Genomic DNA, 17064 nt, shown 5'->3' with positions numbered 1-17064 from the left:
GTAAGAGCTTCGTAGATAGAACATATGCTCTAGAATCAGAAAGATCTGGGCTTAAATCCCAGCTCTGCCACTAATTGGTTCTGTGATCACGGGCAATGTGTTGAACTTCTCTGAGCCTCACATTCATTCTCTAAATGTGTGTGTTTGTGTGATAATGTTTACTTCATAAGGTTTTGTCAAAATTAAATGAATTAACAGACTTCAGGAGACATAGTTGTTGTCCAATAAATGCTAGTTATTATTATGGCAACATCTCTAGACTATGAGCTACTGGATGTCAGTAAGAGTAAGTATGAGTAAGAACATATCTTACTCATTTTCATATTCCTGCCACCTATTTTATAAAGTCAATGCTTAATAAATAAATGTTGACCAATGCTTAAACTAGCAAACATTGGGAAAAGTGTTTCTGATGTACCAAAAATATCAAAACAACAACAACAACAACAACAACAACAAAAAACCAACCACAAAAAAATCCCCAAACCATTGCAGTGTAACATGGGGTATAATCAGACCATAAATATTTGCAGTAGCAAATGACATATTTTCTAGTAAATGGATGCCTTCATTAGTCAATACTTCCATAGCTGCTTTATCATTTAATCATCATTTAGACAAAAGGAAAAGCACAGTCCTTATTTTCAGTGTTGAACATAACACAACATTCGCACATTGTCAGATATTAGTAAAAATGACTTGGATGACTGGGAGAAGCTCAGTCCTAAGTCTGAATGGAATTGCTTTGATATCAGGTTATCAGACTCCCCACACGCCCATCCCTAGCCTCACTCTGCACCACCAAACTCTCACCCTGTGCCCAAGCTCTGCACATGTGTTCTTAAACAGTTTGCCAGCCTTGTTTTAGGAAAAAGCAAAACACATGGTTTATTGCTGCTCATAAATATGGTACCAGATTTCTCTACTTCCTTGGACACAGTGAAGCAAGAGAAATATTATAACATTCCCCATTTTATGAGTAAGCACAAATAGTTCTATATTCAAGGAATCGAGAATTCTTAAGGGCATCTTGAAGGGTAGGATATCCCTTGAAAGAGAATTCCTGTGGAATGGGAATTTGGCCTTAGGTGATTTTGACACTGAATGAGTCAAGCTTACATTACAAAATCCACCAACAATAATAGTAGCACTGTCCTAAGGCTGGAAAAACACTTTATTGGAAAATGCAAATTATGATAGCACAGTCAAGAACAGGATGTTACTAAGTAACTTCCTTGCCTGTTTGAACCTACAGTGCATTCAGTTTCCATACACACACGTACCACACTCAGGTTTAACCTTTTCGAACTGCAAACATAAGATTAGAAAAAGCAAAATGTATGCACATACACCATAGGGATATGTGTTTTTAAATTATTTTAATTAATTTACATTTATTTCTTAGAAATGTACATGGTATCAGTCAAGAGCAATGACATGACAAAGAATTCTGGACCTGGAGCTATAGCAAAGAAGTGGATGGATGGTAAACCATATAACAGATGTAGGATGTCCAGTATCTGAGGAGAAATGGGCACACTGTTTGCGAGAACTTCTTGTATTGCCAGTTTATGATATTACCCATGTGTAAGTATTAAAACAGAAAGGGAGAGAAAGGAGGAAAAATTATTAAAATGAAGCTTTTATCTTCCTCTATTGAAAAAAAAAAGCATTTCTTCTTGAATTATTAGCTGTGTATCTCTAATCCAAGTCATGTTCTAACAACTTCCCTGTAATTAGAAATATACATATCTGTGTAAGTTACTGCCAAGGTGCCTAGGTATTTTACTGGCATTAGTAATCAGTATATGGCAAGAGAAGCTGAGTCGGTGGGCAAAAGTCTTCACAGCCTTTGGGCCAAAGTGGTAAGAGGAGACTGTGACTATGTTTGATGAGGCTAAGACTTGGTCCTAGGAAACCAGGTTCTGAAAACACTTACCTTCACATTTTGGTCAATTTCACTAAGCCCCAGGGCATTGTTGCTTCTGGTCTAATTCTCCCATTTGGGTCTTGTCATTCTTAAAAAAAAAAAGAGAAGAGTAACTTTGGATAAATACTTTGTATATTACAACCCAATTCATATTGTAAAACGTACAGCCTGTTCATTTAGTTGACTTGAAAAAAAAAACAAAACACACACACTTCATTTTAATTCCACCCTCAGATCACTAAAGTCCAACATGACTATGTTGGCTTGTTGGCTTGCATAAGGCTGTACTTTGGTATTTTTGCAGTCAGTGTTCACTAATGAAAACCTAACACATGGAATGGAATGAACAAGCTTATATATGTTACATTAATTTATGCTTTCCAATGTGGACTGAATATGACTAGGTCCTATCCCAAAAGCAAAACAAACAAACAAACAAACAAACACTTACCTGGTATGAGAGAGTCTGTAGAAATTTCTCAAGGTCTTGAGCCAACTGGAAAATATACAGGGCCAGATCCAAGAAAAAGACATCTTCAAGGGAGGTCAGGGGTCTGGAACAATCCATTACTTTTGCTGAAATAAAAGCTGGGTTTCCATCAGGGAGTGATGCAATAACCGGGAATTATCAGAGCGCTGTAATAAGCACAGGTTCTAGGACTTGCGGAGTCGTGACACCTCAGCACCTGGCATTTAGTTCTAGGAATTTGCTGGAGGACAACCAGCAGCTAACTGAGCAGCCTTGGTTCTTTTGGCCAAGGGTGTACTACCTTCACACGTAAGTGTGAAACCCGTAAGCAGAAAGACCTGGAGTTCTATAGCAGCAACAGCCCTAAAATGTGTCTTCCATTCAGGGCTATGATTGAAATCTGCTAACAAAGGCAGACAACACATCCCAATAATAAAGCCCTGTTTAGAACTAACAAAGCTGATTTCTACAGATACTGTTTCCAGGCTAATGTTTTAAAGAGGATCTCTAAGGAAAAAAAAAAAAAAAAAAGATTTCACTCAAATAAAGCAATGATACTAGGACTCAATGAAGAGGTGAGTTGTATTACATTTCACCCATATCTGCTTCCCCTCCTGCGGTGGAATTATATTTCCCAAAGACGCTGAAGTCAGACTTGAATTGACTTGCTTTACCACCAAAATGGGAGTGGAAGTGACTTGTGTGGTATCCAGGTAGAAGCTTAAAATGTAGCATGTGGTTCACCATGGTCATTGCCTTTGCCATGGTGAACATCAATATTAGAAGAGAGACTCCTCCAACGCTGTCAGTCCCTTAGGGTCATGATGTGGAGAACAACCCCCAACCAACACTGGCCAACACTCACTGGATGTTGTATATTTAGAAAATAAACTTCAGTTGTTGTAAACTGTTAAGATTTTGGGGTAGTTTGTGACCACTGAACAATCTAGCCAATTCTAGCTGAAACAGAGAGCAACTTGGAAGAAAATGTTTGCAGGGTTGAAACCGCCCCTGTTCATATTGTATTTATACATTAGCCAATGTAAATAATGAAGCATTTCTCCATTTCCTTGATACTGAGCATATTTCTCGAATTGGCGATTAAAAGAGAGCTTACCCTGTCACACACATTAGAACAATCTTAGAATCATTTGATAAATGTAATTCAAACACAATAGCCCATTTTTTCTTCATTACTGAAGGAGTTATCAAATTGAAGGTAATCAAAAGGATTGAAAACAGGTTTACCAATATTTTGTCACCTCTAAAACGTACATGCAAGAAAATCAAATCATACATGTAATAAAATAGAACAAGATGATTGGCATATTGACAAGGCTGTTGGCACAAGCTGTCTTTGGCTCTCTGCCCCAATTGCAGCTCCTCTGCTATGGAGATCTGCTTGTTGATCACTGGAAAGGCAGCTTTCACATCTTTAGAGGTTTTTTAAATTAATAAGATGAGGCTCTGAGCAGCTGTGATCCCAGGAAGGATAATTAGGGTAACAGAAAATCAGAAAGAGCCAAGTGGAGGCGGAGGATCCACCATGTTTAATTCCATGTCCAAAGCAAAATAAGACATTTGTAAAGATGTCCTTGTGATTTTTCAGGGAAAACCATATGCTGGAAAGCAGTATGGTAGCAAAAAGCTATCAAACTCATATCATAATGGGCTTTCTACTTTTCCTATGGGCTTAAAGAGTTAAAGTTAGCCCAGATGCGGAGGGACAACAGATGGGTGCATTCTGATGACTTATAATTCTGCATAATAAAATGACCTAAGACTCTATTTAGAGAAATAGAACAGCTACTCGGGCTGTTTACAGACTGAGAAATATCACGATAAGCAAACGCAGGCAGTTCAAAGGAATGATTTAAAAAAAAGGACAAGTGGATAAATAATGACCTGATGTTGTTGCGAAAATGTAGTGTAACTCTTACATTGTTAATATAAACACAGATGACCTTTGCATTTGCTCAACTTTCGTCTTCAAGACAGGAAACAGCAACTGATCTTTATCGGAAAAGTAGAATCTTCCACTTGCTTCTGCTGTACTGACATTACGGTGTATGTCAGAGCATAGCAATGTCACTATCTTTTCAAACCAAATGTTGAAAGCCTGATAGGCAGTTGAAAAAGAAGCTTATCCTGGGCATATGCTTTGTGTGTTGTAGAGACAGTATAGACAAGGTTAGAAGGAAGGCATTGTGTGTGTGTGTAGGGTGTGTTGTTGAAGCTGGGAGAGAAGGGCCTATGTCTACATTTTCTGTGGATGTATTCATCAATTTATCATCTTCACAAACATAAACATCCTAAGAGAATGTCTACTACTTAACAAACAAATCAACCTGAAGTTCTTTTGTTTTATACATTAGAGTAGACAAGTCCAATATTCTGGACATACTATAAACTAAAACACAAGGAATTGTTTATGAATTACACAATATTTTGCGTCAGAAAAGATTCAAACATCTGAACTAGCTTTTCTCTACTTCAAATAGAAATTGATTCAGATTTTTTATGGCATATACATAAGAATGCACACATCTGTCCATCAATACAGCACTTTATTCATACATTCATGCTTCAGTTCTGTAGTTCACAGCAACCTATGGCCATTGATAAATCTTCTCTCGGGCGGAGCAAGATGGCCGAATAGGAACAGCTCCAGTCTCCAACTCCCAGCGCGAGCGACACAGAAGACCTGTGATTTCTGCATTTTCAACTGAGGTACTGGGTTCATCTCACTGGGGAGTGCCGGACGATCGGTGCTGGTCAGCTGCTGCAGCCCGACCAGCGAGAGCTGAAGCAGGGCGAGGCATTGCCTCACCTGGGAAGCACAAAGGGGAAGGGAATCCCTTTTCCTAGCCAGGGGATCTGAGACACACAGCACCTGGAAAATCGGGTAACTCCCACCCCAATACTGCGCTTTAAGCAAACAGGCACACCAGGAGATCATATCCCACACCTGGCCGGGAGGGTCCCACACCCACGGAGCCTCCCTCATTGCTAGCACAGCAGTCTGTGATCTACCGGCAAGGCAGCAGCGAGGCTGGGGGAGGGACGCCCGCCATTGCTGAGGCTTAAGTAGGTAAACAAAGCTGCTGGGAGGCTCGAACTGGGTGGAGCTCACAGCAGCTCAAGGAAACCTGCCTGTCTCTGTAGCCCACCTCTGGGGACAGGGCACAGTAAAAAATAACAAACACAGCCCAAACCTCTGCAGACGCAAATGACTCTGTCTGACAGCTTTGAAGAGAGCAGTGGATCTCCCAACACCGAGGTTGAGATCTGAGAAGGGACAGACTCCCTGCTCAAGTGGGTCCCTGACCCCTGAGTAGCCTAATTGGGAGACATCCCCCACTAGGGGCAGTCTGACACCCCACACCTCACAGGGTGGAGTACACCCCTGAGAGGAAGCTTCCAAAGCAAGAATCAGACAGGTACACTCGCTGTTCAGAAATATTCTATCTTCTGCAGCCTCTGCTGCTGATACCCAGGCAAACAGGGTCTGGAGTGGACCTCAAGCAATCTCCAACAGACCTACAGCTGAGGGTCCTGACTGTTAGAAGGAAAACTATCAAACAGGAAGGACACCTACACCAAAACCCCATCAGTACATCACCATCATCAAAGACCAGAGGCAGATAAAACCACAAAGATGGGGAAAAAGCAGGGCAGAAAAGCTGGAAATTCAAAAAATAAGAGCGCATCTCCCCCGGCAAAGGAGCGCAGCTCATCGCCAGCAACGGATCAAAGCTGGATGGAGAATGACTTTGACGAGATGAGAGAAGAAGGCTTCAGTCCATCAAATTTCTCAGAGCTAAAGGAGGAATTACGTACCCAGTGCAAAGAAACTAAAAATCTTGAAAAAAAAGTGGAAGAATTGATGGCTAGAGTAATTAATGCAGAGAAGGTCATAAACGAAATGAAAGAGATGAAAACCATGACACGAGAAATACGTGACAAATGCACAAGCCTCAGTAACCGACTCGATCAACTGGAAGAAAGAGTATCTGCGATTGAGGATCAAATGAATGAAATGAAGCGAGAAGAGAAACCAAAAGAAAAAAGAAGAAAAAGAAATGAACAAAGCCTGCAAGAAGTATGGGATTATGTAAAAAGACCAAATCTACGTCTGATTGGGGTGCCTGAAAGTGAGGGGGAAAATGGAACCAAGCTGGAAAACACCCTTCAGGATATCATCCAGGAGAACTTCCCCAACCTAGTAGGGCAGGCCAACATTCAAATCCAGGAAATACAGAGAACGCCACAAAGATACTCCTCGAGAAGAGCAACTCCAAGACACATAATTGCCAGATTCACCAAAGTTGAAATGAAGGAAAAAATCTTAAGGGCAGCCAGAGAGAAAGGTCGGGTTACCCACAAAGGGAAGCCCATCAGACTAACAGCAGATCTCTTGGCAGAAACTCTCCAAGCCAGAAGAGAGTGGGGACCAATATTCAACATTCTTAAAGAAAAGAATTTTAAACCCAGAATTTCATATCCAGTCAAACTAAGTTTCATAAGTGAAGGAGAAATAAAATCCTTTACAGATAAGCAAATGCTTAGAGATTTTGTCACCACTAGGCCTGCCTCACAAGAGACCCTGAAGGAAGCACTAAACATGGAAAGGAACAACTGGTACCAGCCATTGCAAAAACATGCCAAAATGTAAAGACCATCGAGGCTAGGAAGAAACTGCATCAACTAACGAGCAAAATAACCAGTTAATATCATAATGGCAGGATCAAGTTCACACATAACAATCTTAACCTTAAATGTAAATGGACTAAATGCTCCAATTAAAAGACACAGACTGGCAAACTGGATCAAGAGTCAAGACCCATCAGTCTGCTGTATACAGGAGACCCATCTCACACCCAGAGACATACATAGGCTCAAAATAAAGGGATGGAGGAAGATTTACCAAGCAAATGGAGAACAAAAAAAAGCGGGGGTTGCAATACTAGTCTCTGAGAAAACAGACTTTAAACCATCAAAGATCAAAAGAGACAAAGAAGGCCATTACATAATGGTAAAGGGATCAATTCAACAGGAAGAGCTAACTATCCTAAATATATATGCACCCAATACAGGAGCACCCAGATTCATCAAGCAAGTCCTTAGAGACTTACAAAGAGACTTAGACTCCCAAACATTAATAATGGGAGACTTCAACACTCCATTGTCAACATTAGACAGATCAACGAGACAGAAAGTTAACAAGGATATCCAGGAATTGAACTCATCTCTGCAGCAAGCAGACCTAATAGACATCTATAGAACTCTCCACCCCAAATCAACAGAATATACATTCTTCTCAGCACCACATCGTACTTACTCCAAAATCGACCATGTAATTGGAAGTAAAGCACTCCTCAGCAAATGTACAAGAACACAAATTATAACAAACTGTCTCTCAGACCACAGTGTAATCAAACTAGAACTCAGGACTAAGAAACTCAATCAAAACCACTCAACTACATGGAAACTGAACAACCTGCTCCTGAATGACTACTGGACACATAACGAAATGAAGGCAGAAATAAAGATGTTCTTTGAAACCAATGAGAACAAAGATACAACATATCAGAATCTCTGGGACACATTTAAAGCAGTGTGTAGAGGGAAATTTATAGCACTAAATGCCCACAAGAGAAAGCAGGAAAGATCTAAAATTGACACTCTAACATCGCAATTAAAAGAACTAGAGAAGCAAGAGCAAACACATTTGAAAGCTAGCAGAAGGCAAGAAGTAACTAAGATCAGAGCAGAACTGAAGGAGATAGAGACACAAAAAACCCTCCAAAAAATCAATGAATCCAGGAGATGGTTTTTTGAAAAGATCAACAAAATTGACAGACCGCTAGCAAGACTAATAAAGAAGAAAAGAGAGAAGAATCAAATCGACGCAATTAAAAATGATAAAGGGGATATCACCACCGACCCCACAGAAATACAAACTACCATCAGAGAATACTATAAACACCTCTACGCAAATAAACTGGAAAATCTAGAAGAAATGGATAATTTCCTGGACACTTACACTCTTCCAAGACTAAACCAGGAAGAAGTTGAATCCCTGAATAGACCAATAGCAGGCTCTGAAATTGAGGCAATAATTAATAGCCTACCAACCAAAAAAAGTCCAGGACCAGATGGATTCACAGCTGAATTCTACCAGAGGTACAAGGAGGAGTTGGTACCATTCCTTCTGAAACTATTCCAATCCATAGAAAAAGAGGGAATCCTCCCTAACTCATTTTATGAGGCCAACATCATCCTGATACCAAAGCCTGGCAGAGACACAACAAAAAAAGAGAATTTTAGACCAATATCCCTGATGAACATCGATGCAAAAATCCTCAATAAAATACTGGCAAACCGGATTCAGCAACACATCAAAAAGCTTATCCACCATGATCAAGTGGGCTTCATCCCTGGGATGCAAGGCTGGTTCAACATTCGCAAATCAATAAACATAATCCAGCATATAAACAGAACCAAAGACAAGAACCACATGATTATCTCAATTGATGCAGAAAAGGCTTTTGACAAAATTCAACAGCCCTTCATGCTAAAAACGCTCAATAAATTCGGTATTGATGGAACGTACCTCAAAATCATAAGAGCTATTTATGACAAACCCACAGCCAATATCATACTGAATGGGCAAAAACTGGAAAAATTCCCTTTGAAAACTGGCACAAGACAGGGATGCCCTCTCTCACCACTCCTATTCAACATAGTGTTGGAAGTTCTGGCTAGGGCAATTAGGCAAGAGAAAGAAATCAAGGGTATTCAGTTAGGAAAAGAAGAAGTCAAACTGTCCCTGTTTGCAGATGACATGATTGTATATTTAGAAAACCCCATTGTCTCAGCCCAAAATCTCCTTAAGCTGATAAGCAACTTCAGCACAGTCTCAGGATACAAAATTAATGTGCAAAAATCACAAGCATTCTTATACACCAGTAACAGACAAACAGAGAGCCAAATCAGGAATGAACTTCCATTCACAATTGCTTCAAAGAGAATAAAATACCTAGGAATCCAACTTACAAGGGATGCAAAGGACCTCTTCAAGGAGAACTACAAACCACTGCTCAGTGAAATCAAAGAGGACACAAACAAATGGAAGAACATACCATGCTCATGGATAGGAAGAATCAATATCGTGAAAATGGCCATACTGCCCAAGGTAATTTATAGATTCAATGCCATCCCCATCAAGCTACCAATGACTTTCTTCACAGAATTGGAAAAAACTGCTTTAAAGTTCATATGGAACCAAAAAAGAGCCCGCATCTCCAAGACAATCCTAAGTCAAAAGAACAAAGCTGGAGGCATCACGCTACCTGACTTCAAACTATACTACAAGGCTACAGTAAGCAAAACAGCATGGTACTGGTACCAAAACAGAGATATAGACCAATGGAACAGAACAGAGTCCTCAGAAATAATACCACACATCTACAGCCATCTGATCTTTGACAAACCTGAGAGAAACAAGAAATGGGGAAAGGATTCCCTATTTATTTATTTATTTATTTATTTATTTTTTTGAGACGGAGTCTCGCTCTGTCGCCCAGGCTGGAGTGCAGTGGCCGGGTCTCAGCTCACTGCAAGCTCCGCCTCCCGGGTTCACACCATTCTCCTGCCTCAGCCTCCGGAGTAGCTGGGACTACAGGCGCCCGCCACCTCGCCCGGCTAGTTTTTTGTATTTTTAGTAGAGACGGGGTTTCACCATGTTAGCCAGGATGGTCTCGATCTCCTGACCTTGTGATCCACCCGTCTCGGCCTCCCAAAGTGCTGGGATTACAGGCTTGAGCCACCGCGCCCAGCCAGGATTCCCTATTTAATAAATGGTGCTGGGAAAATTGGCTAGCCATAAGTAGAAAGCTGAAACTGGATCCTTTCCTTACTCCTTATACGAAAGTTAATTCAAGATGGATTAGAGACTTAAATGTTAGACCTAATACCATAAAAATCCTAGAGGAAAACCTAGGTAGTACCTTTCAGGACGTAGGCATGGGCAAAGACTTCATGTCTAAAACACCAAAAGCAACAGCAGCAAAAGCCAAAATTGACAAATGGGATCTCATTAAACTAAAGAGCTTCTGCACAGCAAAAGAAACTACCATCAGAGTGAAGAGGCAACCTACAGAATGGGAGAAAATTGTTGCAATCTACTCATCTGACAAAGGGCTAATATCCAGAACCTACAAAGAACTCAAACAAATTTACAAGAAAAAAACAAACAACCCCATCAAAAAGTGGGCAAAGGATATGAACAGACATTTCTCAAAAGAAGACATTCATACAGCCAACAGACACATGAAAAAATGCTCATCATCACTGGCCATAAGAGAAATGCAAATCAAAACCACAATGAGATACCATCTCACACCAGTTAGAATGGCGATCATTAAAATGTCAGGAAACAACAGGTGCTGGAGAGGATGTGGAGAAATAGGAACACTTTTACACTGTTGGTGGGATTGTAAACTAGTTCCACCATTATGGAAAACAGTATGGCGATTCCTCAAAGATCTAGAACTAGATGTACCATATGACCCAGCCATCCCATTACTGGGTATATACCCAAAGGATTATAAATTATGCTGCTATAAAGACACATGCACACGTATGTTTATTGCAGCACTATTCACAATAGCAAAGACTTGGAATCAACCCAAATGTCCATCAGTGACAGATTGGATTAAGAAAATGTAGCACATATACACCATGGAATACTATGCAGCCATAAAAAAGGATGAGTTTGTGTCCTTTGTAGGGACATGGATGCAGCTGGAAACCAGCATTCTTAGCAAACTATCACAAGAACAGAAAACCAAACACCGCATGTTCTCACTCATAGGTGGGAACTGAACAATGAGATCACTTGGACTCAGGAAGGGGAACATCACACACCGGGACCTATCATGGGGAGGGGGCGGGGGGTGGGATTGCATTGGGAGTTATACCTGATGTAAATGACGAGTTGATGGGTGCAGCACACCAACATGGCACAAGTATACATATGTAACAAACCTGCACGTTATGCACATGTACCCTACAACTTAAAGTATAATAATAATAAATAAATTAAAAAAAAAATCTTCTCTCCCCACTCTTCACTGGATATTTATCTAGTCATGATTTCCTAAGTCATGATTTTGCCCTAAACGAGTGACTTAAATTGACCTTTCATTTCTCGCTGCGCAGTCTATTTAGTCTGGGCTCCAAAACAGACTTTTTCAATATGGGACCAATTCTGATTTCTCTTATTTATTAAATATTTCTCACCTAGCATAACACTTGGAGAAATCACCTTTATGTTTCTTTATAGCTATTATGTAGAGTGCCAAATCTTGTTTACTTGGACCTGTGGCAGGATGATCCAGTTTCTACCCACTCTAACCCAGCCCGAGAAACTGCTTCTAGCGAAGCAGTTTCTGTATTCTAGCTCTCAGCCCTGCCTCTGTATGCCATCATGATGATACCAGGGATGTTTCCCTTCCTATTCCAAATAAATAAATTCATGTATACTTTTCTTAAGCCTCTAGCTCCTCTATCATGTGACTTTCAATATTAGAAACTTTACATGCTGGGACCAATTACTACCTAATCAATCAGAAATAATACTACTATAATCTCAATCACGAGTCAGCAAGTTTTTTTTTTTTTCTGCAAAGGGTTAATAGTGCATATGTTTTCAGCTCTGTGGGCAATATGGGCTCTAGATCTCTGTTACAATTAAATAGCTCTACCATGGTAGCATGAAAGCAGCCATAGATATAAAGAAATGGGTATGTTCCAATAAAACTTTATTTATAAAAATAGATGGGGGGAGGTAGTTTTGGCTTGTGTGCTGTATTTTGCTAACCCCTGAGCTAAATCAAACAGACACATAGCCATTGCAAATTAGAGTCTGATCCTGGTAAAAATCACACTTACAGATGGTCTTCACACTTCTTCTAGATTTATTGAGGGGATGTAAAAAAAATCAATATGGAGAGATAATTACTACTTTCTAAATAAGACTCTACTATAGCTATTAAAAACATTGACATTATCCCAACTTCTCCTGCCTGAAGGCATTTGTTCTATGGATATTGGCAACTGATGCAAATGCCACTCCAAAGAGGCATGCATTTAGATGTTTTCTTTTATTTGTTTATTTGCGGCTTGGATAGTATCATTCTATTTGGCTTCCTTCACATTCAGTGGTACTTGCCTAGCCAAGATGGGCTGGAGAAATGCTACTGATATATAGTAAATCATAGAAATGTAGGCAAAGGACTTAAAATAATAGCTGCTTTTCAATAAGTACCAAAATACTACGCCAGGGACAATCATATATGACCTCATTTATCTTTACTACATCTTCTAGATGAGGAAACAAAGACTGAAATATGTGAACTAAATTCCCTCCAATTTTTTGCTTGTTTGTTTTGTTTGTTTGTTTGTTTGTTTTTGTTTTAACAGAGGATCTCACTGTCTCACCTAGGCTGGAGTGCAGTGGCAGATCATAGCTCACTGCAGCCTTGATCTCTTGGACTCAAGTGATCTTCCCACCTCCTGTGTTGCTGGGATTACAGGCATGCACCATCATGCCTGGCTAATTTTTATTTTTGTAGAGATGGGGCCTTCCTATGTTGCCAAGGCATGTCTTGAACTCCTGGACTCAAGCATTCTCCTGCCTTGGCCTCCCAAAGTGCTGGGATTATGGGTGTGAACCACCATGTCCAGCCTAGAATTGCCCAAGATACTAAAACTAGTAAGAGGCAGATCTGGGACTTAAACCAGATTTCCTGACTCCCTCGAATATGATCTTTGCATCGAAATGGTAAGGCCTCATTTCGTTCTTCATTTCCCGGATTTTCCTGATTTCTGACCACAAAATTGGTATCCGTGCTTTTGATGTCATTGAACCCTAAAAAGAATACCTTTTCTAAACATTCAAGGTGAGTATACTCTGAGTAGCCATAGTGAAGTGTATTGAGGCAACTTAGCTCTAGAGGCCCAGGGTGAGTGCTTTCAGGCTGAGTGACCTGCTCACATTAGCCTACAATGTAAAGTTCATGTAATGCTACTGTGGATGTCACAAGTCAAGAAATGGAGAGAGGGCAAAGGTCATACTAGCTTTAGCAATGGACTGGAGAAGGTAGTTTGAGTTTGAGAGAAAAGTCTGAGAAACCCAAAGGAAAAGGAGTTTGAGAAACCCAAGTTAGAACTCAGGGATGTACTGCTCAGACCCAACTAACCAAGTCAGCCGAATGTACCAGGATAGCTGCTGAATGATTATGTTCTGGGTGGTTATCTAGAAAAAGGGCTTAGGAACTGAGCAAGAGACATTAACCTCTAGAATTCCAAATAAGAACTTTCCAAATATTGGCTCGAAATAACATTTGCATTCCCTATTACTCCAGTATCTGCAAGGAATTTGAGGAAAATATGTTATGGCAGGGTTCTAAACTGATTGACTGACAACCAGTCAGAAAACTTAGAGTAAATAATCTTGAGACTGGTCATGTCTTCATAGAAAACTGCATGCAAAGCAAATATTTGAAAGCAACATTTTAAGAAAGGAATAAGTATATCGTGTGTGTGTCTGTGTGTCTGTGTATATGTGTGTATGTGGGTTAGTTGGTGGGTCTCTGGCACATGTAGAAGAGGAGAAAGTTGTGACTTTTATTATTTATTATTATCATTTTTTGAGACAAGGTCTTGCTTTGTTGCCCAGACTGGAGTGCACTGGCATGAACGTGGCTCACTGCAGCTTCCACCTCCCAGGGCTCAAGCAATCCTCCCACCTTTGCCTCCCGTGTAGCTGGGACCACTGACGAGAGCCACCATGCCCAGCTAACTTTTTGTATTTTTTGTAGAGACAAGATTTCACTTTGTTGCCCAGGCTGGAAGTCCTGACTTTTATATTAGGATCCTGCTGACCCTGTATCTTTGAATTATTTGACTGTTTGCCCAAACATGTGTTTGCTTTCATGTAGACCAGACCTTGTAAATCTTGACATAATCCATCAGTGAAAGGAGAAAATGCTGCCTTGTGTGTGGCTGTGTAATAAAGATGAAATGGCCTCTGATGAAGTGTGAGGCTTCCTCAATTACCTGTCCTGGAGACAATAACCTTTAAAACACATCGAAACCGTGAAAATATTATTGCTGAAGGCAAAGACATTGATACTTCCTGGTGAATTGAATCCATAGGCCACCCAATGGAGCAATATCAGTTATAGGGCAGTGCTGTTTCCAAGATGCTCCTCTAGAACGTAGGATTTGGACCAGAATAATCTCTCTTTCATGGACAGTGCAGTTGACAACTTGTACTGGGTCATTTGGGGCATCTCCAAAGGGCTTCCCAGGTGATCTCACACATGGAGAGTGTAAATGAGAGAGTAATTTAAACCATGTGAAAGTTTGGCTTCTTTTTCAAAACTGCAAGAAACCCTGATTATATCATAGTTAGTTATTACACAGATTCAAACAGTGTGCTATGAGTTAAACCAGGTCCCCTGACACATCACAACTGCATTCAGTTACAGTCTGATGCAGCACAGTCAGAACGTAATTCAAAAACCATTAGACATTCCATTCTCCTATCAGCTTGGCAAAGAGCCAAAAAATTGACAATACCCAATGTCGGCAAGGTTGTTGGGAGAAGCTGGCACTCTGTTACACTGTGGGCAGAAAGTAATCTCATACGACCCTTTGGGTTGGCAAACTGCTAATATGTTTAAAGATACAAAATCTCTAAATCTTTTGTCCCAAGAATTCTACTTCCAGGAATTTATCACAGAGGGAAAATTGGTCAAAAGCTCAAAGATGAATGTATGAGGTTCATCAGCGCATTGTTATGAGGGTAAAAATGTTGTAAATATTCTATGTTCATCAACAGGATTTTGGTTAAATGGATTAACCAAAACTGTACACACATCCGTAAAACATTTTGCTGATAAATTATATTGATAGCTGTATTAATTGAAATGGGAAACTATCAGTGATATTATTTTGTGAGGCATATGTTAGAAAAGGAACAAAGAAAAATTATAAAACAGGTTTAATATCATATATATGTGTGCATATGTATATGATAGATATGTGTATATATATATGATTATATTAGCAAAACTAGCTGCTTCAGGGTGAAAGAAATTGGGATGATGCTTTACTTTTTTTCCTCTTTCTGCTTTAAAAATTTTTCTTTTTTCTACTTCTTTTCTTAAATATAAGTTTATGAGTATAAGTGCAGTTTTGTTATGTGGATATATTGTATAGTGATGAGGTCTGGGGTTTTAGTGAAATCATCATCCACATAATGTACACTGTACCTCTAAGGTAATTTTTCATCCCTCAACCACGCTCACTCACCCACCCTTCCAAGTCTCCAGTGTCTATTGTTCCGTTCTCTTATGCCTGTGTGTACACATCCTACTTATAAGTGAGAACATGCAGTATTTGACTTTTTGTTTCTACTTTTTATGTTTTGATTTTTTATGTATCTGCAGTAATCTTTATTATCTGAAAAATTAATAAAAACAACACAAAATCAGCTTAGGTGTTTTTCCTCTCTCCTGGCACCTGCCTTAAAGATGTTGCACTGTGTATGTGAAGTGATTTGCATTTTCCTAAGGAAAGCATCATTACAAAGAACAGGAGAACAGGAAGAAGGAAAGCTTGGGGTCTGTGGCCTATTGGTGCACACTGCATTAGCTACTCTAAAGATAGAGGAATCAATAACTTGGCTCTAATAGCTTGTTAATCATCACACTGAACTTAAGCTTTACTTGTATAAAATCATCTTGGAATGGTAATAGCCCTGCTGTTTCACATTGCTTTTCTTTCCCAGGGCTTTATTAACATGACCTCACTCATCATGCGGTGTGCCTGTGAGCTCTAGCTGCCCAGCAATTATCTCCCATTTTAAAGAGAGAAGCTCCAGGCTCAGAGAAGGGCAGATGTTGGCCAGAACCTACAAATAGTATGCCAGGAGTAGGCAAGTCAAATCTTTATTTTTCTGTACTTCGGGAGCCAATTTTTGTACATCTCACATTGGTCCCTTCCCTACCCTACTTCTTAAAAACAGCAAATTTGATTCAGATCAATTTCTTTTTCCGTCACTCTTAATCTGGGGGTCTATAGTAAAGGATTTAGCAAGGTCTAGTTTGGTTTGGAAAAAACTGTTGTACTTCACATAATGTATTCAAAAGGTGAGTGTATTAGTCTGTTCTCACACTGCTATGAAGAAATACCCGAGACTAGGTAATTTATAAAGGAAAGAGGTTGAATTGGCTCACAGTTCAGCATGGCTGGGGAGGCCTCAGGAAACTTACAATCATGGCAGGAGGCAAAGGAGAAGCAGGCACCCTCTTCACAGGGGGGCAGGACAGAGTGAGTGCCAAGTGAAGGGGGAAGCCCCTTATAAAAACCATCAGATCTCCTGAGAACCCACTCACTATCATAAGAACAGCATGAGGGAAAACTGCTCCCATGAGCAATTACCTTCACCTGGTCTCACCCTTGACACGTGAGGATTGTGAGGATTATAATCCAAGGTGAGATTTGGGTGGAGACACAGAGCCAAACCGTGTCAGTGGGAAAACGTATCTGATGGTATAATGGTGAGTATCATAAAACCCTGTTTGGATTA

The 17064-nt window shown here is 40.1% G+C and overlaps 1 protein-coding gene across 10 annotated transcripts in view; it reads right to left on the bottom strand.

Moving 5' to 3' along the window:
• The window catches only part of NRG1 (neuregulin 1), a 1138773-nt gene that overhangs the window by 347866 nt on the left and 773843 nt on the right, over positions 1–17064 (bottom strand). Inside the window, exons 1-2 of one of the 10 annotated variants that reach the window (XM_045399024.3) lie at positions 2382–2499; positions 1940–2018 (exon numbers count right to left, since the gene is read on the bottom strand). The exons of the other annotated variants lie outside the window; for them this stretch is intronic. The gene's annotated coding sequence lies outside the window, so the exon portion shown is untranslated. Of the gene's footprint in view, positions 1–1939; positions 2019–2381; positions 2500–17064 lie in introns of those variants that run through there. 10 annotated transcript variants of the gene reach the window in all.

Source organism: Macaca fascicularis, chromosome 8 (genome assembly GCF_037993035.2).
Source record: "Macaca fascicularis isolate 582-1 chromosome 8, T2T-MFA8v1.1".
Classification (NCBI taxonomy): Eukaryota; Metazoa; Chordata; class Mammalia; order Primates; family Cercopithecidae; genus Macaca; species Macaca fascicularis.
The sequence above is the reverse complement of the archived record's forward strand: the minus strand, read 5'-3'. Positions and strand labels throughout refer to the sequence as shown.